Here is a 25,896-nt window from a genome sequence, read left to right as displayed (position 1 = left end):
GTGGATGGCCCAATGAGAGGAGGGGCTGTACTGGACCTGGTGTTGGTTAATGAGCCTGGCCAGGTCACTGACCTTTCAGTGGATGAGCAGTTAGGGAACAGTGACCACAACTTCTTAACCTTCAAGATAGCTATAGATGAGGATAGGTTTGGTCCTTGCGGGAGAGCTTTAAATTAGCGTAAGGCAAAATTATGAGGGAATTAGGCAAGAACTAAGAAAGGTTACACCGTTTTTTTCTGGCAAGTCGACGTCTGACATGGGGGGGGCGGTGTTTAAAGATCAATTTCACAGAGTAGAGGCATAGTATGTTCCTGTTAGAAGGAAAGACAGGGGTGGAAAAATAAGAGAACTTTGGATGTCCACAGAGGTGCTGCATTTAGTCAAGAAGAAAAAGGAAAGGTATGTAAAGCTTTGGAAATTAGGATCAAGCGGAGCATATGAGGATTAGAAAGAAGTCAGAAAGGAACTAAAGAAGGGAACTAGGAAAGCCAAGAGGGGCCAAAAAGTCTTTGGCAAGTAGTATTATGATGAATCCCAAGGTACTCTATACATACATCAAGAGCAAGAGGATAACTAGATAGGTAGGACTACTCAAGGATAAATGGGAGAATGTGGGTGAGGTACTTAATGAACATTTTGCTTCAGTATTTACCAAGGAAAAGGGCACGGAGGACCAGGCAATCAGTGCTGAGTGTATAAATATGTTACGGCATTTAGAGGTCAAGGACGGGGAAGTGTTGGGTCTCCTAATGAATATTAAGGTGGATAAGCCCCCAGGGTATGATGGGATTTAACCCAGGTTATTGAAGGAGGCAAGAGACTAGATTTCTGGGGCAATGATCAGTGTCTCTGTGTCCTCTCTAGGCCAGGTGAGGTACCGGAGGACTGGTGAGTGGCTAATGTTGTACCTCTATTTAAGAAGATCCTGAGAGCTATAGACCAGTGAGTCTCACATCAGTTGTAGGGAAATTGCTGGAGAAAATTCTCAGGAACAGGTTTTTTTTGATAAGGTGACAAGAGAGACTGATGAAGGTAGGGCAGTAAATATTGTCTACAAGGATTTTGGTAAGGCATTTGACAATACCCCTCAGGGGAGGCTAATCCAGAGGATTAAGATGCATGGGGTCTGCAGCAAATTGGCTGTTTGGATTCAGAACTAGAAGACAGAGGGTAGTGGTTGAAGAGACTTATTTGAGCTGGAGGTCTGTAATTAGTGGAGTTTTGCAGGGATCTGTGCTGGGACCACTGCTGTTTGTGATGCATATAAATGACCTGGAGGAAAGTGTAGATGGGTCGGTTGGAAAGTTTGCAGATGATACCAAGATTGGGGAAGTTGTGGATAGCATAGAAAACTGGCAAAGAATACAGCACAATATAGATCAGTTGCAGATAGGAACAGAAAAATGGCAGACGGAGTTCAACCCAGATAGAAGTGAGGTTTTGCACCTTGGGAGGGCAAATGCAAGGAGACAGTACACTGTACAACATTGTGGGCTGAAAGGCCTGATCTTCTGCTGTACTGTTCTATGTTCTAAATTAAACACAAGAATTTACAGGAAAGAACACAATTAGAACAAATACACACAAAGTCTATTTTGGTGTACAATTCTCTCACTTCTTTCAGCTACACAATAGGAGTAATTTACAATAACCAAATAAAAGCACATCAGAATCAAAATCAGGTTTATTATCACTGTCTCATATGAAGTGAAATTAATTGTTTTGCAGCAGCAGTACTAACTAAATTAATAGATAAACAAACCCTCATGAGTTCCTGGACAATCCAGAAGTCTGGTGGCTGAGGAGGAAAGGCTGTTCCTCAATTTTTGCATGTGGGTTTTCAGGCCCCTGTACCTCCTCATTGATGGTTGTCATGAGAAGAGAGCACGTCCTGAATGGTGAATGGTCTTAACGATGGATGCTGCCTTCCTGAGGCACTGCCTCTTGAGGATCTTCCTGATGGTGGGGAATTCTGTGCCATGATGGAACCCGTTAAATCTACAACCACCTGCAACTTCTTGTGATCTGGTTCCCTATCAGTCAGAATTTTCTCCACCATACGTCTTTAGAAACTCTATCAGAGTCTTTTATCACATACCAAATTTCCTCAAACCCTTCACCAAGTAGAGCCACTGGTGTGCCTTCTTCATGATTGCATCAATGGCCTAGGATAGACCCTCTGAGCTATGGGCACCCAGGAACTTAAAGCTGCTTACCCTTTTCATTACTGACTCTTCAAGCAGGACCAGTGTGCATTCTCCTTCCTGAAGTCCACAAACAATTCCTTGATCTTGCTGATGTTGGTGTAAGGTTGCTGCTGTGACATCATCTACCATTCAATCCATCCTCATCACCGTCCGAGATTTTAACAACATTTTGTGTCATCTGCAAAATTTGTAGGTGGTGTCTGAGCTGTGCCTCGCCACACAGTCGTGAGTGTGGAGAGAGTAGGGCTGTGGGCCGTGCACACATCCTTGAGTTGTGCCTGTGTTTATCGTCAGGGAGGAGGAGATGTTGCTATAGGTCTGCACTGACTGTGGTCTCCTAAGGTAGAAGTTGAGGATCCAGTTGCAGAGAGGGTACAGAGGTCCAGGTTTAGAAACTTGGTGATTAATACTGTGATGGTATTGAATTGTAATAGATAAATATTGACCTGATGTATGTTTTGCTGTTGTCTACGTGCTCCAAAACACCTGTTGTGCTTTGCAGCTGAGATTACATCTGTTGTGGCAGTAGGATCACGGGTACTTTCTCAGTCAGGAGTTAATTCTGGTCATAACCAGCCTCTCAAAGCACTTCATTATGGTGGATATGGGTACTGCCATTAAGACAGCTCTTCTTGGGCACTGGTGAATGGTCTTGAAGCAGGCAGGCACCTCATACCACAACATTGAGAGTTTGAAGATGTCCTAGAACACTCCAGCGATTGGTTGGCAGAGATTCTCAGCATCCTGCCAGGTACACTGTTGTATTCTAATGTCTTGCAAAAGTTCACTCTCTTGAAGAATATTCTGACATTGGACACAGAGATCACAGGATCACAGTATGATGTGGGGATTTGCAAGTGCAGTGCTATTCTCCCTTTCATTAAAGGGATTGAGATCACTGGGGAATGAAGCATCACTGCCATTTGTATGTTGTTAGGTTTCACCATAAAGGAAATAACAACATTACTTGTAACAGGATGTGGGAGGAAGCCAGAGCCCATGGAGGAAACCCATGAGGTACCTAGATCACATACTGTGATGGATATTCACTGTCCAGGGACTGGTGGGGGGGGCCGAGGGCTATTTGCCAAACTCAGTTTTCTAACACAGCAGCTGACACTTCCAGGGGCCAAAGAGTTGTTTTAGAGTAAGTTAAACTTACAACCAATATTCCTTACTCAACCTTCAGTCATAAATAAGAGAATAATGGTGTCCTCGTTAGCCTATTACCTAATCAAGAGAAAACAATGGGGTCCACTACAGCCTAATTAAACAATGAATTCACCTGTCCTGATGAATGTAACTGAAAAACAGCACAGGTATGTCATTTTTAAAAACGCAAACAGGAATTCTGCAGATGCTGGAAATTCAAGCAACACACATCAAAGTTGCTGGTGAACGCAGCAGGCCAGGCAGCATCTCCAGGAAGAGGTACAGTCGACGTCGACTGTACCTCCTCCTGGAGATGCTGCCTGGCCTGCTGCGTTCACCAGCAACTTTGATGTGTATTACAGGTATGTCATTTTAGGTTATAGGAATTGTATGTGTGTATTGGAAATCTTTTGTGTTTTAGAAATTGCTTGTCATTTGCAAACATTTTATCACATAGAATTCATCTTGAGTTTTAAATGTCTTTTAAGAATTTTATCTAAATTTAAATGTGTATTACTAAAAATAGATGAATTGATTTTAAACTACTTTGTTAGCTGGAAGTATCTCCAGCTTGGTAGGGAGACGTGACTCACCACTCAATTAGTGGGTATTGACAGTTAAACTTGCTGTGGAAGATAAACGGGGAAGTGATCTAGTCTTTGAAGAGGAGGTGGCTACAGTATAACCTCCCTCTAGTGAGGGTACCTGCAGCTACCCTATCTATATTGGATAGGGCTTAAGATCTTCATTTGAATTCAGAACTTTGTTCATAATAAACCGAATACAATCAGAATGTAGACTCCACACAGACAGCACAGGAAGTCAGAAATGAACCAGGGTTGCTGAATCTGTGAGACTACAGCATGAACTGTCTAATAGTTGTATCACTGTGCCCACACACATAGTAGTTCTTCAGATATATTTACATGATCTTATTGAGACTGTATCTTCCACTTCAAAATTGAATCCTGGATCAAGTCAATGACAAATATCAAAAATGCAGGTCTACTTTTGAACCATGTATATTTCCATGGTTATTTTCATTTCTTTTTTTTGGTATTGGATGATAAACTCATCTTCCAGTAAGATTGTGACATACTCAAACACAACAGACTCTCTAGGGCCAACCTATGGTGTTTTTGTCTTTTTTACAACATTATAAGCGTAATGAAACAATTGTAATAGGAGACTTCAATATGCAAGGGGATTGGGAAAATCATGTTAGTGCTGGATTTCAAGAAAGGGAATTTGTTGAATGCCTACAAGATGACTTTTTAGAGGAGTTTGTGCTTGAGCCTACTCTGGGAAAAGCCATCTTAGATTAGGTTTTGTGTAATAATCCAGATTTCATTAGGGAGCTTAAGGTAAAGGAACCCTTAGGAGACAGTAATCATAATATTATTGAATTCATTCTGCAATTTGAGAGGGAGAAGCAGAAGTCAGATGTATCAGTATCACAACAGAATAAAGGAAATTATGGAGGCATGAGAGAAGAACTTGCCTAAGTGGATTGGAGGAGGATACTGGTGGGGATGATGGCAGAGAAGAGGTGGCTGAAGTTTCTGGGAATAGTTCATAATGTGCAGGATAGCTATGTCCCACAGAAGATGAAGTTCTCAAATGGCAAACTTAGGCAACCGTGCCTGATGAGGAAAGTTAAGGACTGCATAAAAGCCAAGTAAAGGGCATATAATGTAGCAAAAGTGAGTGGGAAGTTGGATGATTGGGAAGTTTTTAAAATCCAACAAAAGGCAACAAAAAAAGTCATAAGAAGGGAAAAGATGAAATATGAGGGCAAATTAGTCAACAGTATAAAGCAGGATACTAAATGTCTTTTCAGTTATATAAAGAGTAAAGGGGAGGTGAGAGTTGATATTGGACCATTGGAAAATGATGCTCGCGAAGTAGTAATGAGGGACAAAGAAATAGCGGATGAACTTAGTAAGTACTTTGCATCAGTCTTCATTGTGGAAGACACTAGCAGAGTGCCAGAGGTCCATGAGCGACAGGGAGCAGCAGTGAGTACCATTGCTACTTCAAACAAAAAAGTGTTAGGCAAACTGAAATGTCTTAAGATTGATGTCATCTAGACCAGATGGACTACATCCCAGATTTCTGAAAGAGGTTTCTGAAGATACAGCAGATGCAGTGGTTATGATCTTTGAAGAATCAGTTGATTCTGGCATGGTTCTGGAGCACTGGAAAATTGCAAATATCACTCCACTCTGTAAGAAGGGAGGAAGGCAAAAGAAAGGAAATTATAGGCCAGTAAGCCTAACCTTAATGGTTGGGAAACTGTTGAAGTCCATTATTAAGGATGAGGTTCGGGGTACTTGGAGTCTAATAATAAAATAAGTCAAAGTCAGCATGATTTCTGTAAAGGGAAATCTTGCCTGACAAATCTGTTAGAGTTCTTCGAGGAAGTAACAAGCAGGGTGGAAAAAGGAGAAGCAGTGGATCATTTACTTGGATTTTCAGAAGGCATTTTTGATAAGGTGCCACACATGAGGCTGCTTAACAAGATAAAATCCCATGGTATTACAGGAAAGGTACTGGCATGGATAGAGGAATGGCTGACAGGCAGGAGGCAGCGAGTGGGAATAAAAGTGGTCTTTTCTGGTTGACTGCCAGCGACTAGTGGTGTTCCTCATGGGTCAGTCTTGCAACTGTTACTTTCCACATTGTTTGTCAATGATTTAGATTTGTGGCAAAGTTTGCAAATGATATGAAGATAGGTGGAGTGGTAGGTAGTACTTGGAAGCAATGTGATTGCAGAAGGACTTAGACAAACAGAAAGAATGGGCAAAAAAGTGGCAGAGTGAATACAGTGTTGGGAAATGTACCATAATGCATTTTGGTAAAAGGAACGATAGTGCAGACTATTATCTAAATGGGAAGAAAGTTCAAACTTCAGAGATGTGAAGAAACTTAGGAGTCCTCATGTAAGACTCCCAGAAGGTTAATTTACAGGTTGAGTCTGTGGTAAAGAAGGCAAATGCAACGTTGGAATTTATTTCAAGGGGAACTGAATATAAAAGCAAGAAGATAAAGCTGAGGCACTTGGCGTATTGTCAACAGTTTTGGGCCTCATATCTCAGAAAAGATGAGTTGTCATTGGAGAGAGTCCAGAGTATGTTCACGAAGATGATTCCAGGAATGAAGGGGTTAATATATGAGGAACATTTGGCAGCTTTGGGCCTGTACTCTCTGGAATTTAGAAGAATGCCAGGGGGAGGGAGGGAAGAGGATCTCATTGAAACCTACTGAATGTTGAAAGGACTAGAAAAGGTGGATGTGGAGAGGATGTTTCCTTTGGTGGGGGTGTCCAGAGCTGAAGGCCATGGGCTCAAAATTGAGCGGCGATCCTGTAGATCAGAGGTAAGCAGCAAATTTTTTAGCCAGAGAGTAGTGAGACTGTGGAATGCTCTGCTATAGAGAGCTGTGGAGGCCAAGACCGTGGATATATTTAAAGCAAAAATTGATTGTTTCCTGATTGGTCAGGGCATCAATGGTTATGGCGAGAAGGCGGGTGAATGGGGTTGAGTGGGATCCGGGATGAGCCATGATGCAATGGTGGAGCAGACTTGATGGGCTGAATGGCCCAATTCTGTTCCTATATCTTATGGTCTTACATGCCCTTTGAGTTGTAGCAGGGATACCGGAGCCACTTGTCATAAGTCATAATGCCAGCATTATTAGGCAACATCAACAAGCATTTCATAACAGCTGCAGCTGATGATACACCTCAGATTCCCACATACCTATTCAGAAGATTGAATTCAAATCCATAATTTGTATACGAGCAGAGCCAGCATGCAATCTCTCCATTAGACTTGAGTCCATTGTCCATGTCCTAGCTCATCTGCAATTGCACAGAGTGATACAAGTTCAGATTCTTTGAACTTACCCGCTACTGTAAATAAGGAGCCAAAAAAAAAGACAATCCTCACAAGGGCCTTAAGGATTCATCACAAATGGAGTCTGAACACTGCACAGGCAGAAGATTGGCTGATAAACATATCAGTATGGAGGAACAGATGTGACTAAAAATATAGTTTATTGAGGGTAACCAAGAGATGAAAAAAACAGTCTTCCCATCAAAATAACTGTAAATCGATCAAGCAAATGAGCCCAGTGCAGTAGTTAAACCAGCTAATTTTAAATATCATAAACTGCTGTTTATTGTCACTTCAGAATAGCAAAACCCATAACAATAATTATAATCCTTGCAATTTTATAGTTCCCAATCACATTAAGATGCTTCAAAGCTCCTCACGCAATTAATTACTTCAGAAGTGGTGCAATTGCTATGTTTAAACCATAAAATACAACAGAGCTACCGGACACACCAACTGAAATTCCAGCAACAACTACAATAACACAAGTTTATTCAGAGTTCTGATCCATTTCAACTACTTCCACAGTTCTGTCAGGTAAGGAATTCCAGTATTTTGGCCAAATGACAAAGACAAGTCCGAGAAGCCTGTGAGGAAACTTCTGGATGGTGATATTCTTTCATGACAGTTGTCCTGTCAAGATAATCGAGTTTCCAGGTTTGTGAGCAAACTTACTGAGTTTCAATGGTAAACATTTTCCTCCACCCCTTCCTCTGTTCCTCAATCTGACCTCTTACTTCTTTTTGACTGCCTATTAATTACTTTCCCCAGGTCCCTTTCTCTTTCCCTTTCTCCTAAGGTCCACTCTCCTCTCTTATCTGATTCTTTCTTCCCCAGCCCTTGATCTTTCCCATCCACCTGTCTTTGTCTTTCACCTTCCAGCTAGTCTCTTTCCCCTTCCCCCCCCCCCAATATTTTTATTCTGGCGTCTTCCTCCTTCCTTCTCAGTGCTGAAGAAGGGTCTCTGGCCAAAAAAACGTAGACTATTCAGTTTTTTCCATAAATGCTGCCTGACCACTTGAGTTCCTCTAGCATTTTGTGTGTGTTGCTCTCAGTGGTATATTTTGTACATGGTACACATTGCAACTCTAACGCTTGAGTAGGAATGGTAGGAATTGATTTGTGAGATTTGTTAAAGAGGATGGGTCAATAAAGCAGCTTGGACGATATTGGTAATAGTTTATTATTGTTGTGTGTAATGAGATACATTGAAAAGGTTTTGACTGTGTGCCAGTTAGACAGATCATGCCATACATTGTGGTACTAAAATGATAAACAAGATTCAGTAGATCCTGCTGCAGTTAGAGAGGAAATGCGGTGCAAGTAGACTGATAGGCTCCAAGGGTTATGATGAGGTACATTGCGAGATAATTATTCAACTTCTCCATTTTTGAAAATATGAAAATCCAGAGAATAGAGAACACTCCATCACACCTAAGCTTTGACATCTACAAGTATTCTTTGACCAGCAAGTCTCGGAGGGAACATATTTTCTGGAATTTTGAAATTGTCCACCAGCAGCTGATGAGTGTATCCCCTGAGTTCTTGCCTGTTGACCCTCTTTCCTGAGCATTGCTACTCATAAGCTGCATCTCTCTGTTCGTCACTCTCCTTTTGCTAAACTTTTTACTTGTCTTACCTCTCACTATAACCCCTCCGAAGTGATCTCCTTACCATTCCGTAAGATCATAAGATGTAGGAGCAGAATTAGACCTTTAGCCCATTGAGTCTGGTCCATCATTCCATCATGTCCAATCTATTTTCCCTCTCGGCCCCAATCTCCTGCATTCTTCCCATACCCCTAATCAAGAATCTATCAACCTCTGCCTTAGATATACCCAATGATTTGGCCTTCTCAGTTGCCGGTGGCAACAAATTCCACAGATTTACCACTCTCTGGCAAAAGAAATTCCTCCTCACCTCCGTCCTTAAACAATGTCCCTCCCTTCTGAGTCTGCATCCCCTGATCTTAGACTCTCCCGTTTACCTCTCTGCTGCTCACTTGTTTGGTGGTAACTCCTCTGCAGGTTCAAGCCCGTACCGGTCACCCCTCCTCTATTCTGTCAGTGGTAAGCACTTACTGGTCTGTGAGCAGTAAGCTGCCTATATTGTTGATTTTGCTTTGGCTGGACATCACGGTCCACTTCTGCAATTCAGTCAAAGGCAGTATAAAATGATACGAGAAAACATTGCACCAGCCAAAGGAGAAAAAAAAAATGTTTCAGCAAACTGTTTCTCAATAGTAGGAAAGAAAATAGTTGTGAGAGTGAAAGCATATTACTACAATTCCTAAAGAAAGATGCAGGCAATTTTGAGTACCATATTCTAAAATGACCATCTAGACTTGAATAGAGTGTGAAGAAATGATGTACTGGAATGCTTTCAGGAGTACCGAGCCTAAGGGAGCGTAGGAGTTTACATCCCACTTCTAAGTATTACTAGTTCTGATGGAAGATTACCGTTCAAAGTTTAAAGTACATTTATGATCAAAATATGGATACATTATACATCCTTGAGATTTGTCTCCTTAAAGGCAGCTACAAAACAAGGAAACCCAAAAGAGCCCATTAGAAAAAAGTGCAGAGAAAAAAAACATCATGCAAACAATAAAGGAATGCAAATAGCATTCAGAACAAACACAAAGCCAGGCATCAATGTAGCCAGAGAAGGCCGCAGCCTCAGTTCAGCGCAAAACCGAGTAAACCTGACAGAGCAGTGAGCAGAACCGAGCAGGACATGGGAAATCCGGCCCATCCCTTTCCTTTGGGTTCCAACACACTGACCTTTACAATCTGGCTCAGCACTTAAGTCGACCAGACATCAGGTCATTCATCATTTTTGGTCTGCTCTGGGACCTTGAACCCACTGCCACAATTTGACCCATACCAGCCTTTCTAATTCAGCCCAGTGCCTAAATTGATCAAACGTTGGGTCCTTCCCCACTCTTGAAGATGCCTTGATTCTGTCTCACACCCGCTCGCCTTGGCTCTTCTCACCTCTCCATTGTTAGTGGTGGTTGTTATTAATAAAATGTTATGCATGAAGTATTTAGTAGTTTTCTTTGTTTTGTTTGCCACTAATAAGTAATCACTGGGCTTCACCAGTGCCAACTTAAATCTAAAATATTAACATTAACTGTTTCTCTCTCCATAACTGCTGCCTGATCTGCTGACTATTTACAGTATTTTCTGTTTTACTTCAGATTTCTGGCAGGTGCACCATAATTCTTGAGTGTATGAAGAAAATGACTGCTTTCTTTTAATGAATGATATTGAAGGACACGGGGGTATGGTTGGAACAAGGTCGCAGATCAGCTATGAACTCACTGTGTGGCAGAATAGAGTCAATGGGCTAAAATTGCCTACTGTTGTCTTAAGTATCCATAGAGATACTGAAATTCATGCAGGAGAATGATTGGATTGAGTTGCTCACTGATCTAGGCAATCCATGTACAAACATTTCGTCACCATACAAAGAGACATCATCAGTGCACTGTTCAGTTGTGAAGTGTCCTCCAAATACTTGATCTTTATATACTTAAGAATCAACTGATGGTCGTCATTACGGAAACTCAGTTGTGATGTAGGGAGGAGGTCTCATCGCTGATTAGTTGTGTGGGGAATGCTGTGCGTTATGCTCTGGAATTTTGCCCACATTGGCTTATAAGTAAGATTGAGGCCCACATGCTTCTAGGAATTCTCTTGCATGCTGTGTGTTTGCTTGCACTATGACTTTCACTGATGCCCAGTCAAACTTGTGCCCCTCTTGATCTACATGGGTAGAGACCAGGGAAAGTTGGTCATGTGCTTTACAGGCCAGTTGATGTTCATGGATCCTTGGGGAGAGTTTTCTCACATTTTGGTGGGCGTAATATTTCCTGCAGTCCCCACATTGGACGTTGTAGACCACATTGCTCTTGTTCAATAGGCTGGTTTGTTTTTTGGTCTACAGTGTACTCTGCTCAATGATGCTGTTGGCATATGTGTGACTGAAATACTCTGTTCTTGAAGCAGCTGGGCTGTCACTTCCCAGATATTTCAAACGTATGTAAGGGAAACCTGGTTGGTCACTGCTTGGTTGGTACATTGTCGACCTTGTAGGCATCTTTGTATGAAGTTATGCAGATATCCGTTTCATGCTAATACCTTAAAGAGATGTTTCTCCCCTTTACCCTTTAGTTCCACCATGCTGCTGTTCGAAACAAAATTTTGATTCAGCTCTTCATGTGTGCAATTGGAGATATGGAGGATGAATCAGGAAAAACAATTCCCAGTTGCAGGCGAAATAGAAATCAGAAATAGAGGCAAAAGAAGGGTAAATAAATGTGATGAGGTGGAATCATAGTTTAAAACAATGGTGAGTATTTTAAAATCTCAGCATTGTCAAGCAGTAACCAGCAGAAACTGAGATGATACATGAGATTGGAATTTAATAGTTACAATAAGGCAGCCATCAGGTTATGGATGATAATCAGAATCAGGTTTATTATCACCGGCATATGACGTGAAATTTGTTAACTTAGTAGCAGCAGTTCAATGCAATACATAACATAGAAGAAAAAAATATGTAAAACTTATTCAGTATTCAGTATACCTTATACAGTATATGTATATTGAATAGATTAAAAATCGTGCAAAAAACAGAAATACTATATATTAAATAAAAAGTGAGGTAGTGTCCAAGGGTTCAATGTCCATTTAGGAATTGGATGGCAGAGGGGAAGAAGCTGTTCCTGAATCGCTGAGTGTGTGCCTTCAGGCTTCTGTACCTCCTACCTGATGATAACAGTGAGAAAAGGGCATGCCCTGGGTGCTGGAGGTCCTTAATAATGAACAACGCCTTTCTGAGATACCGATCCTTGAAGATGTCCTGGGTACTTTGTAGGCTAGTACCCAAGATGTAGCCGACTAAATTTACAACTCTCTGCAGCTTCTTTCAGTCCTGTGTAGTAGCATCCCCCCCACCGCCACCACCAGACAGTGATGCAGCCTGTCAGAATGCTCGCCACGGTACATCTGTAGAAGTTTTTGAGTGTATTTGTTGACAAACTCCTCAAACTCCTAATGAAGTATAGCTGCTGTCTTCCCTTCTTTATAACTGCATCAATACGTTGGGACCAGGTTAGATCCTCAGAGATCTTGACACCCAGAAACTTGAAGCTGCTCACTCTCTCCACTTCTGATCCCTCTATGAGGATTAGTATGTATTCCTCTGTCTTACCCTTCCTGAAGTCCACAATCAGCTCTTTCATCTTACTGATGTTGAGTGCCAGGTTGTTGCTGTGGCACCATTCCACTAGTTAGCATATCTCACTCCTGTATGCCCTCTCGTCACCACCTGAGATTCTACCAACAATGGTTGTATTGTCAGCAAATTTATAGATAGTATTTGAGCTATGCCTAGCCACACAGTCATGGGTATAGAGAGAGTAGAACAGTGGGCTAAGCACACACCCCTGAGGTGCCCCAGTGTTGATCGTCAGCAAGGAGGAGACATTATCACCAATCTGCACAGATTGTGGTCTTCTGGTTAGGAAGTCGAGGATCCAACTGCAGGGGGAGGGCCAGGTTCTGCAACTTCTCAATCAGAATTGGGGGAATGTTGGTATTGAATGCTGAGCTATAGTCGATGAACAGCATCCTGACGTAGGTGTTTGTGTTGTCCAGGTGGTCTAAAGCTGCATGGAGAGCCATTGAGATTGCATCTGCCATTGATCTATTGTGATGATAGGCAAATTGCAACGGGTCCAGGAAACTGGAGAGAACCAAAAGCTCCTGCTGGGCTGGGATGTGAAGTGGCAGGTAGGAGTGGAGGTGGGAGAGTGGAGAATGCTTTTTTGGAAGAACGAAACTTTGCATCATACCTTACTGAAAAAACAATCTTGACTGCGATCCCACCTCAAAGACCAAGAGGAATTCAACAGCTGTTTATAGGAGGCTCCTCATCAGTTCCAGTGATGGGGTTGAAGCCTCAAAATGACTCTGGTCTTTTGATTGAATCTGATAGACAGCCCATGGTTCTGTTGGACAAGAAACAGAAATTTTTAAAACTATCCCTTATTTATATTCTGATAAAGAAGACAAAAATAAAAACTAAAGCATTTTTATCTTGCTGGCCGAGCCTCAAATTAAATCCAAATTCTCTGTGATGCATTGGTATTAGCTAGTTTGACAAAATCCCATTCTCCTTTTCAGTGCAACAAAGAGTGATCATTAAATGTAATGTGAATTTTAAATGTGTGCCTGCTTTTTGAGGGCATACGAGGTGAACTTACCAATTAGGAAACCATGCATGAAGAGTCAGAAGGTGAATTTGTTATTTCTTGCTGTTTTTTTCCTGACATTAGTGTGTACCCCTGAGTGTTCCCACTCATTTCTGTGTTGTATCATCATGATCTCTAATTTTAGTTAAAAGTTTTGAATTATTTGCATCAAAATAAAACTCCGTCCATGTATAATTTGTTTCTACATTCCAGTTTACTGTTTCACTTCACAACAATGAACTGCCATGTAAACTTTAATTGGTTACTAATCTTAAATCAGAGGGATATGATCACAGACTGTTGCAGACTGTATGTTGCAAGTTGTTGCATCACGTGTTCAGTGATATTACTGAGCTGAGAGACCAACTCCAGCACCCGTTCATTACCAAATTGTATTGGATTTTGTGCTGAACTTTTGTTAACAATAGGAAATATATGCTGGGGTCCCATCTGCCACATGCCACACGTGAAATTTTCCCAACACTGGCTGTGCTGGTAACATCCATAACACTTCACTCTGAAGCACACTCTTGAACAGTTAAAGCCAGCTAACATGAGTTAAAGATAATCTGCCACTTCCTGATGTACCTCTGGAGTTCTTTCTTGATAGAGAAGCTATGGTGAGAGGGTAGGTGTATGGGGTTGAATGGGATCTGGGATCAGCCATGATGAAATGACAGAGTGGAATCAAATGGGCTGAATGGCCTAATTCTGCTCCTATGTCTTATGGTCTTGTAGTCTTGTGGTGATCCTCCAGACGTGTTGAAATGATTGAATCAGCAGGGCTCCAACCTAGTTGACTCTTCTCCTCTAACTAACTCTATTACTTCTGCCTTTTCTCTTTTCCACTTACTGAGAAGTCCCACCTAGCAGGGTAGTAAATGAAAAGCCCAAATAACTTCATGCAACACTGGAATACTTCTTACATGGAAGTACTGGCCAACGTTTCAACACTTTATTGAGATACAGAGTGGAACAGGACCTTCCAACCCTTCGAGCTGCGACACCCAACAACCCCAATTTAACTCTAGCCTAATTACAGGGCAAATTACAATGACCAATTAGCCTACCAACCGGTATATCTTTGGACTCTGGGAGAAAACTGGAGTATCCGGAGGAAACCCATACGGTCTCGGGAAGAATGTATAAACTCCTTACAGACAGCAGCGGGAACTAAACCCGGAACGTTGGGAGTGTAAAGTGTTGTGCTAATCTCTACACTACCGCGTTGCCCCAAAATTCACTGATCTCTCTATAATGTTGCTCTTATATTTGGTTTGTTAGTTTGGTGTTGATTTTTAATTTACCATTTTGGTTAGATGGTTTGATGGCCACAGCAGCTGTTGAATAAGAAATCGGTTTTGTGTCATTGAAAGTGCACTCTGATATCTCTGACTGGCTGCTCAAAAAGAGCTTCCATTTTCCTCATTCATCTTTTCGCCTTCCTCCAGCTCTAGGCTTTCCTGAGTTTAGAGACCACCTTGAATTTCATTGCGTACTTTACAACGTAGGATAAGCTCCTTCCCGAGTGGTCCAGACAGCAGAATTGATGATTGAGCTTACGAATGGTCTGCATAATGTGGTTTAAGAAGGGAGCATAATTTCTGTTCCACATGTGTTTTCTGCTGTATGTGGATTGCACACTGAAGTCGAGGGGGCACGTGGTTAGGTGTCTGCCCATGTCTCCAGCCGCCACTATTTTGTTTAGAACAGTGGTTCAGGTATGGAGAGGCACACCATACACATTCAAAATTAAACACTGTTTCCGCTTGCTGGGTACATTTGCCCATCAGTGGTACTGCAGGGTGGGAGAAAAAGCCTTCTCAAATCAAGTCGTTTCAGGATTCATACTTGTGATGCGTTCAACGTATGAATGCAGTCAACGGCAACATGCACCAATGGGCTATATGTGCATTCTTTACAAAGCTGTATGCTGCTGTCTGCCAAGGGAACAGGTAATGAATTCCGGTCTCCTGCAACTGTGTGTTGCGGGCTGGAAAATAATGCAGCTGTCTTCTGCTCTCGTTTGCAAAAAGCTAAGAGTGTATAAAATAATGATCAGCGTGACCTTACGGGCACCAGCAATACGGTATGTGCCCTGTAGTTGGATTACATGTTTGGCATAATGGTTAAGTTACTGGATTCGTAAATATAGAGGCATAAGTTGCAGCAGGGAAAGTGGTCTGGTGGCAAATTCCTATACACTTGGAATGGGTGTCCCCAACATTACCTCTATAGTCCATGAACTTTCCAGGCATTAGATCAGATACAGGTAAGGACGTTTCTTGCTGAGTATCACCTATCATTGTCCCTCAGCTGATGAATCGGTGCTTCTTCATGTTGAATGACACTTGGATGATCCATTGAAAGTAGCAAGAACACAGAAAGTCCTTCACCATGAGTGGCTCGGTAACACCATACTGACTAACCTGGTTAGATACTGAGGGACATAGCTGTCAAACTGAAGCTACAGTAAGTGGGGAGTAAATCAGTCTAGATTTGTCCCCATAAATCTATTTGATGCAGCTGGGATAGTGGGGTGGTGATACTGATACCTCTCTACCAAAGGAGGTGTAAGGCACTCCTTCCCTCGGTTAGCCTGCAAGTCACCCCTGGACAATGTGTAGCACCTGCTTAGCGGGGGGCCCCCCCCCCCCCCCGATCAGGGACATGTGAAGTCATGGGAGCAGGTGGTGCATATCACAAGTCCTGGTTATGCAACCACTGATGCCAGGCAGACAATCTCTGAAGAGTATTGATAATGGCTAGGGTCACCCATCTTGTAAAGACACTATACAGAAGAAAGCAATGACAAACCACTTCTACAGAATTTGCCAAGAACAGTCATGGTCATGGACCATGATTGCCCACATCCTATGACACGGCAGAAAATGATAAGGACAGCTGAATCTGTCCATAATTACACTGCCAGGAGTGTCTGTCCTACATGTCCTTATGAAGGCAGTTCTCCACCTTCACAATGGGAGCATCTTCTATCATGTTCTGTGGCTCTATCATAGTGCTAAGTGGTATTGGCTAAAAGATCTGGCAACTCAAAACCATGTATCTATAAGCTGTTGTGATCCATCACAGCAAAAGAAGTGTATACAGTAACTCATGGTATCCTTCATTATTAATCTAGTGTTCAAGTTAACATTTTATCTGTTACATATATCGTTTTATTGGAAAACATCTTATGAAAATTAGTAATTCTATGATAATCATTTTTTAATCACTTTTTTTAATCAAAGGGCAAGATTTCATGACTAAGAGTTATCTTTGTTGAATGGTGTAGAAAGTGATTTTGGTCGTCAGTAGGAGTAGGAACGGGCAATTCAGCTTCTCGGTCCTGCTCTATTATATACTACTCCAGATTCTATAGAATTCTGGTTGAACATTTACAGACCCCATGTTGCCATTTTCCAAATCTCCGATTTGTGGGATCTACTAGTTTTCAAGCTCACTAACTTCTCAAGAGGCAGACTTTTATTCACTCTAATCTCCTTTAACTCCTCAACTGCACTGGACTCCTGGTTTTCCAGTAGCTCTGGGAGTTTTTCTGTCTTCTTCTTTGAAGAGAGATAAAATATATTTGTTTAATTTCTCTTGTGTTTTTTAGTTCCCCTTTATGAATTCTTCTGTCTTTGTCTAAAGGGGCATACAATCGCTTTTGCTAGTAGGCTTTTCTTTTCTACATTCCTTTTGAAACCAGACTCCAGCAATTTTTTTACAGAGGTATGGTGGAGAGAATTCTAACTGGTCGCATCACCTCCTGGTATGGAAGCTCCAATGCACAGGATCAGAAGAGGCTGCAGAGGGTTGTAGAACTCAGCCAGCTCCATCACGGGCACAACCCTCCCCACCATCGAGGACATCTTCAAAAGGCAGTGATTCGAGAAAGCGGCATCCATCATCGAGGACCCTCACTACCTGGGACGTGCCCTCTTCTCATTACTACCATCAGGGAGAAGGTACAGGAGCATGAAGATCCCACTCTCAGTGACTGAGAAACAGCTTCTTCTCCTCTGCTGTCCGTGCTCTGAATGGTCCATGGACCCACGAATACTACCTCGCTATTCTATGTTTGCATTATTTATTTATTTATTTTCTATTGTAACATTAACCTTGCATTGTACAGTTGCCACAAAGCAACACATTTCTCAACCTGTGTCAGTGATAATAAAATTTATTCTGATTCTGATGCCTCAGGTTTAGACCTCTATTTAAATTCTACTCTAATCAACTGGTGAGTCATCTTTATAGAGCCATGGTCATAGAGCAGTACAACACAGGAACAGGCCCTTTGGCCCATCCAGTCTGTGTTGAACCATTATTCTGTCTAATCCCATCGATTCGCACATGGACCACAGCCTTTCATACCCATCTAATGCTCATACCTATCCCAATTTCCCTGGAATGGTGGAATCAAACGTGCATCCACCACTTCTGCTGGCAGCTCATTCCACTCTCTCTCTCTCTCTCCACTCTCTGTGTGAAAAAGATCTCTCTCAGGTTCCTCTTAATATTTCACCTTTCACCCTTTAACCTATGACCTAGACTTACCCAACTTCAGTGGAAAAAACCTTGCTTGCATTTATCCTATCTATACACACTTTCCCCAATAATTTTGTATAGCTCTATCAAATCTTCCCTTGAGAAATTCATGCCTCAGGAGAGTTCAGAATGAGAATTAGAATCAGGTTTAATGTCACTGGCATATGTCATGAAATTTGTTGCTAGGTCGCAGCAGTACATTGCAATATATAATAATAATAACTGCAAATTACAGTAAGAAGTATGTATTTTTTCAAGTTAAATTAAATAAGTAATGCAAACATAGAAAAAAAAAGTAGTGAGGTAGTGTTCATAAGTTCAACGTCCATTCAGAAATCTGATGGCAGAGGGGAAAAAGCTGTTCCTGAATTGTTGAGTGTATGCATTCAGGCTCCTGTACCTCCTCCCTGGTGGTAGCAATGTGAAGAGGGCATGTTCTGGGAGATGGGGGTCTTTAATGTTGGGTGCCGCCTTTTTGAGGCATCACTCCTTGAAGGTGACTAAGTTTACAACTCTCTGCAGCTTACCTTGATCCTGTGTAGTGCCTCCCCCCCATACAAGACGAACATGCAGCCAGTTAGAGTGCTCGCCACAGGACATCTGCAGTTGTGCCTTAAACAAATCGTAAGTCATAGAATAAATCCGAGGATACAGAACCTTCAGTTCAATGAGACCATAAGACAATAAGACATAGGAGCAGAATTAGGCCATTCAGCCTATCAAGTTGCTCAGCCATTCTATCATGGCTGATTTATTATCCCTCTCATCTGCTTTCTCCTGCCTTCTCTCTGATGCCCTGACTAATCAAGAACCTATCAACCTCCACTTTAGATATAGCCAATGATTTGGCCTCCACAGCCATCTGCGGCAATGAATTCCACAGATTCGCCACCCTCTAGCTAAAAACAAATTCCTCCTCACCTCAGTTCTAAATGGACGTCCTTCTATTCTGATGCTCTACCCTCGTGTCCTAGACTTCTCCATTATAGGAAACATTCTCAGCCCATCCACTCTCTCTAGGCCTTCCTATATTCAACCGGTTTTAATGAGATTCCCCCCTCATTCTTCTAAACTCCAATGACCACAGAACCAGAGCCATCAAGTGCTCCTCATGTTAACCCTTTCATTCCCCAGATCATTCTCATGAATCTTCTCAGGACCTTCTCCAATGCCAGCACATCCTTCCTTAGATGAAGGACCCAAATCTGCTCACAATACTCCAAATATAGTCTGACAAATGCCTTATAAAGCCTAGGCATTACATCCTTGCTTTTATATTCTAGTCCTCTTGATGTGAATGCTAACATTGCATTTACCTTCTTTACCACCATCTCAACCTGAAAGTTAAGCTTATGAAATCCTGCACGAGGACTCCCAAGTCTCTTTGCATCTCTGAATTCTGAATTTTCTCCCCACTTAGGGACTTATCTAAACCTTTATTCCTTCTACCAAAGTCCATGACCGTGCACTTGCTAACACTACATCCCATCTTCTATTTCTTTGCTCATTCTCCTAATCTGTCCAAGATCTTCTGGAGATTTCCTACATACTCAACCCTGAGTCCATGCTAGGGGTAGTAGGGGTGGTAGGGATATGGAAGGCTATGGTCCTGGTTCAGATCGATGGGAGAAGGCAGCTTAAATAGTTCAGCAGGGACTAGTTGGGCCAAAGGGCCTGTTTCTGGCTGAATTTTTCTATGACATCATGCCTCTAAGGCTCCTGTACCTCCTTCCCAGCGGCAGCAGTGAGAAGAGAGCTTGCCTGGATGGTGGGGGTTCTTGATGATAGAAGCTGCTTTTCTGCGATACCAGTCCTTGTAAATGTGCTCAATGGTGGTAAATGGTTTTCCTGTGATGGACTGGATTGTAATCACTATTTTGTAGCTTTCCTGTTCTTGGGCATGTATGTTTCCACACCCAGCAAAGATTCGATCAGTCAGGATACTCTCCATGGTGCATCTATAGAAGTTTGTCAAAGATAAAAATAACATGCTGAATATGTGCAAATTTCTAAGAAAATATTGCCGTGCCTTCTTTGTAATGATACTTACGTACTGGTCCCAGGACAGATCCTTTGATATAATAACACCAAGGAATTTAAAGTTACTTATTCTCTCTGGCTCCGGTCTCTTAATGAGGATTGGTTCATGGGCCACTTATAAGGTATGGGGGCGATTGGCTCGAGAAGATTGGGCAATTCCAAGATCTAGCTTCCAAGGCCTAGGCCTGGATACAACTTGATTTGGTCAACAATAGTGGTGTCATCAGTAAACTTAAATATGGGATTGGAGCTGTGCTTAATCTTATAGTCCTAAGTATAGAGTGAGTAGAGCAGGGGGCTAAGCACACAGCCTTATTTATGGTGCACCTGTACTGATGGAGATTGTGGAGGAGATGTTTATTTATTTATTAATTAGATACAGTGTGGAATAGGCTTTTCCGAGTTTCCAAAACTCAATGCCCCTCAACCCCTGATTTAACCCTAGCCTAATCACGGGATGATTTACAATTACCTATTAACCTACCAACTGGTATGTCTTTGGGCTGTGGGAGGAAACTGGAGTACCCGGAGGAAACCCACACGTTCCACAGGGAAGGCGTACAAACTCCTTACAGTATTGAACCCGGGCTGCTGGTACGGTAAAGTGTGCCAACAACTCCGCTACCATGTCGCCTGTTGTTGCCAATTCATACTGACTGGGGTCTGCAAGTGAGGAAGAAGGTATCCAGTTGTGCAAGAAGGTATCCAGGGCTAGGTTTTGGAATCTAGATCTTGGAGTTCCCCAATCTAGTCTGCCCAATTTGCCCCTCACATCTTATAAGGGGGCCATTGAGCAAACAAACCCTGCCATCCATTCTGAGAAGTCCACTATGCATAGCTAAGAAGAACCTGGGGTAATGGCATTTGTACACAAACCTTGCAGCAATATGTCAGTGGTCTAAAGAAATATTGCAGTGCCTGACGTTGACTGTCACCTTTATGCATTACTTTGCTGGTACTCACGTTTCAGATTGTGTCACTTGCTCTTTTTACAAAAGCCACTGTGTCATTAAAATAATCATATTATACAATTTTTGTCAGTTTGATGAGCCAACTTGGAGAGAATGGAGAAAAATAATAGATCTAGTTTCCTTTTTTTCTGGCACATCAGTATAGTACACAGCATACTGTATATTGAAATGTAATGTATTCTATCACAACAAAGTTTATTGTATATTTAATTACAACCCAGCACAGAATAGGCCCTTCCAACCCTTCAAGCTGCACCACCCAGCAACACACGTCAAAGTTGCTGGTGAACGCAGCAGGCCAGGCAGCGTCTCTAGGAAGAGGTACAGTCGACGTTTCGGGCCGAGACCCTTCGTCAGGACTCAGCAATCCCCAGATTTAGCTCTAGCGTAATCACGGGACAACTTACAATGACTGACTAACCTAACAACTGGTACGTCTTTGGACTGTGGGAGGAAACCGGAGCACCTGGAGGAAACCTACGTGGTCACGGGGAGAACGTGCAAACTCCTTACAGACAGTGGTGGGAATTGAACTCTGGTTGCTTGTACTGTAAAATGTGCTAACCACTACGTTACTCTATATTAGTCTTGCACATACACAAGCAATCCTTAAGAGTATAAAAAAGTAAATTATTCTAAAAATTGCAGACCATATAATAGTACAAAAATATCATATAAATGGCAATATTGAATTAATTTTCAAAAATGCAGATCTAGCATTCCAGGTTCAAACAATTATTTATTATTATCTAATGCACTTGTATTTTTAGGGACACTAACTATAGTATTTCAAGAGATTGGTATCTCATTCAGGCCTCTTCCTGAGCTTTCTTTTTTTTTTGTTGGATAACAGCAAGGATCTGCATGAGTTTTGTCATTATGTTATCATGCATCATGTAAAATACCAGTTATTCAGGTTGAGCTATATAATTTTCCCTTTGTGATTATATACTTCAGCAGCAAGCCTTCTGTTACAAAAAGAGAATAAGTTATATACAGATGAATGAATGGAGTTGTAAGCGAAATCAATATAGTCTATTAATACCATATTTCACAGAGAAGAATGTAGCGGCCGTAGCATCCTGAGCTTTATGTATACAGATGTGTATCCAGACAGAACATCTGCTGTTTATGTGATGCAACAGTAAGTTGCAGACTGGGGGGGGAGAAACCTGCAGATGATGCCCAGAAGGTGTAGATTTTAGTGCACTGCTCATCAAGTTGTTGCTTTTTAGCTGTGGATCTGATCCCAGGAGATAGCACAGTTGATTGATTATGTCACTGGTGAAGAACAGATTCCACGCATTCTGTTCCCTACTGAGGTTCTTGTAGCTGACAGAACTCGCACTATATTGAATGGTAGTAACTTCAGATGTTTGCCTCCCAAGCTTCTCAAAACTCCCAGGCTGTACTTTAATACATCTTCCGCCCCTCCTCCATACTCCTCCAAAGTCGAACTTGATACAGGAACCATGTTTCTGTGTAGTGAGATCTTACTCCTTTGATGCATTGAATTTGATATCTCCCGTCCCAATCACTCCTTGAACTCTGCAGACACTCTGATGCATTAATTGAGGCTATTAAACAACGTTGCTTGAAACTACAAATATGAGATTCTGCACTATCCCTTTTCACTGGCCATAAACAAGGACTTAAAAAGCAAATAAAATCTGTAAGAGCAGGCAGTTGCCTCTCTAAATCTAAAGTGAAATATTCTGGATACTGGAAGTTTGAAATGGAAACAAAAAAAATCTAAAAATTGTCAACATGCCAGGTCACATCATATAGCCGAACATTAATATACAAATAATTTCAAATCACCAGCATTTTATATTACCAACTGATAATTATCTTTGTGTTTGCAAACACAAAGAAAACATTGTCAGTCTCTTAAACACTGAAGGTACCTTTAAATAAACTTGATACACAACTCATATTGAACTTGGATATAGCCTGTTTGAACTACTTAATTCAGACTGGTTTAGTTCTTTCAATAACGTATTATACCTAGTCTGCATCTGAAAGAAAGATCTATTTAACTAAGCATTACTTGCAATTCTTCTTTCATTGATAAAAAGCCTTTCCATTAGTTAGTTTCAGATTTTGTTTGATTATTTAAATTTGAATCTGTTTCGATTTCCCATATTGTGCAGTGTGTTTGGTTTTTATACACGCATGTTCTTTCATGTAGACGTGGTAAAGAAACATTCGTGTTGTGGTCATTAAGCACTGTTTTACAATGTTTGAGCATGGCAGTGAGCCACACAGCATTGGCAGGTGGTGCAGTTGTTGCACAGCATCGTATCTCACAGGAGATCTAATGCTATCAAATTTCTTGACTCTGAAAGACTTTAGAAGCAATGATTATGTGCGTGCAATAGAATGGAAGCTGATTTCACTTTCCTCTGGAGCGGCTGAGTTTTTGTCATTTTACAAATGGAATCACCTTGAAAATTTAGAGAATTAATATCATTATGAAGAAGTGAGTGCCCCATTAGCCGAATCTAATATTGCTCCAGAGAGTAGTGATGGATGTCCAGTTGTTACAAGCCCCTATTTTCAGAGTCACCTCTGCAGTTGCCATTATTAGGAAGACATCTAAGGCAGGAGATCACGGCTGCTGTGAGATGTGATTCACTTTGACTGGTTTCCAGGGAGGTAGAGAAACAACCCCAACCATACTTGTCACGATAGCTCACAGTACTTGCTAAATGTCTTTAGATACAGGAATAATTTTCATTCATTCAAGAACAGGCTAGTGCCTAATAAATATGATAAAATGTGGCAGTTTTGAATGATTGCAAAGAAAATTATAAAACGTTGTTCAAGATTTGCATAATAAAATAAAACACTGTATTTTACATGGACTTCGGTGCTTACTGCTCAGTAAGTGAGCAGTCAGATCAGCTCAGTCCATCCAGCGTTTGGCAAACAGGAGGCAGCAGTTTGCAAGGAGCAGCATTTTAATGTGATTGGACTATAACAGACAATCTATTTACAGTGTGCTCCAGGGAGCTTATAAACAAATGCTGAGTAATTTCAGCCAGCAGTAATTACCCTTGCAGCTGACAAGGATAGCGTGATACTTTCTCCTTCACCTCAAGCCCAGTCCTGATAGCACCGTATGGAATTACAGGTCCTCTAATTATTTTTGCATTTCTATGGCTAAGGACTACAAGTATATGTCAATTTAAATGTCCTTCAATCAAGACTCCTTAAAGCATATTGATTGGAATAATTCCATTTAAAGGCAACAGTTATTCAAAAAATAATTGTGTGTTTTCTTCTGCAAGACTGCCAACATCATCTGAATGGCAATGGGACAAATCTTTCCTGGAAGAATAAAGCGAAAGCCAAAATTCTGGAACTTTTCTTTGAAGAAAAAAAACCATGCAGGGAAACTGGGATTTGGCCATTGTGAAACAAAAATGTCAAAATGCAGAAAATAGACTGTTGACAAACTATATGCTCAGTGACAATGTAGCACTTGCTTGTGAACATCTCATATTATGTTGAGGTAGGTCATAAGCCAGTGGTAAAAACACAGAATTTTCCCATTTCTGGCAACCCACACCCAAGGGGTTTTCAAATCACACACACACCTGTCCACCTAGTTTTATTCTCCCTTTGTTCATCCCTCCCTTCCTCTCCCCCAGTATGATTCCATCTGCCCATAGTCCCCTCCCCATCTTGTTCCACCTGTCACATAGCAGCTTCTATCCCAACACCCCTCACACTGCCACAGCAAGCTTTCCTCCTCCCTCTCAGTCATGATGCAGGGTCTCAATGTGAAACCTCGACTTACAGGTCTTGCCTCTGCAGTTGCTGCTTGTTTTACTGAGTTATTCCAGTGTTCTGGCATTTCATTAAAGGCAGTTGTTCTCTGAAGTTCTTCAATTTATACTAAAATTACAAATAAATGAATCGAGGTGCAAGGTATAAACATGAGATCAAATTGAAAGTGGTTGACATTGAAATGTTCACTGCTGTGCCTGAAAAATATGCCTTTAATGGAAAGGATAAGAAAAATCTTTTCTTTACCAAATTAGTGAAGGGATTCTGCATTTATCAATTTCAGGACTGCTTTCCATTTCATTGCCATGGAGTCTTTACCATGGAGTTCATTATAGGCATGTGTCTGCACAAAGACAAAGAACAAGCAAGATAATAGTATTCCAACAGTAGCAAGGGAAAAGATATCCTTCCCTCAGTCCCATAGATCACACACAAAATGCCAGACGAACTCAGTCCTGCTGAAGAGTCTCTGCCCGAAATGTTGACTGTACTCTTTTCCATAGATGCTGCCTGGCCTGCTGAGTTCCTCCAGCATTTTGTGTGTGTTGCTCAGATTTCCAGCATCTGCAAATTTTCCCTTTGTTTGTGATTGGGTCATACAGCTTGTTCGGTTTTGTCTCATTGGTTTACTTAAAAAGGGAACAGTTCAGGAATGTGAAGAAAATGGTATTTTCATCCTCTTTTGGCAAACTGGCTTGAAAGCATCCTATTGAACAGCAGAGTGTAATTTTAAACACAAGAGATTCTGCACAATGCTGGAAAACCAGAGCAACACACACAAAATGCTCAGCAGGTCAGGCAGCATCCATAGGAAGGACATTTCGGGCCAGGAACCTTTTTCAGGACTAGAAAGGAAGGGGAAAGATGCCAGAAAAAAAAGGAGGGGGGAGAGATAGAAGGACTAGCTAGAAGGTGATTGATGAAGCCACGTGGGTGGGAAAGGTAAAGGGCTGGAGAAGAAGCAATCTGACGGGAGAGGGGAGTAGAGAAAGCGAGGAAGAAGGGGAACCATGATGATA

The 25,896-nt window shown here is 41.6% G+C and overlaps 1 long non-coding RNA gene across 1 annotated transcript in view; it reads right to left on the bottom strand.

Annotated features, from left to right (window-relative positions):
• The window catches only part of LOC134347738 (uncharacterized), a 51,767-nt gene that overhangs the window by 16,149 nt on the left and 9,722 nt on the right, over positions 1-25,896 (bottom strand). Inside the window, exons 3-4 of the long non-coding RNA XR_010018243.1 lie at positions 13,119-13,274; positions 7,121-7,221 (exon numbers count right to left, since the gene is read on the bottom strand). This is a non-coding gene — a long non-coding RNA (uncharacterized LOC134347738). The remainder of the gene's footprint in view (positions 1-7,120; positions 7,222-13,118; positions 13,275-25,896) is intronic.

The sequence above is a fragment of the Mobula hypostoma genome, chromosome 6 (assembly GCF_963921235.1).
Source record: "Mobula hypostoma chromosome 6, sMobHyp1.1, whole genome shotgun sequence".
In the NCBI taxonomy this organism is placed as follows: domain Eukaryota; kingdom Metazoa; phylum Chordata; class Chondrichthyes; order Myliobatiformes; family Myliobatidae; genus Mobula; species Mobula hypostoma.
The sequence above is the reverse complement of the archived record's forward strand: the minus strand, read 5'-3'. Positions and strand labels throughout refer to the sequence as shown.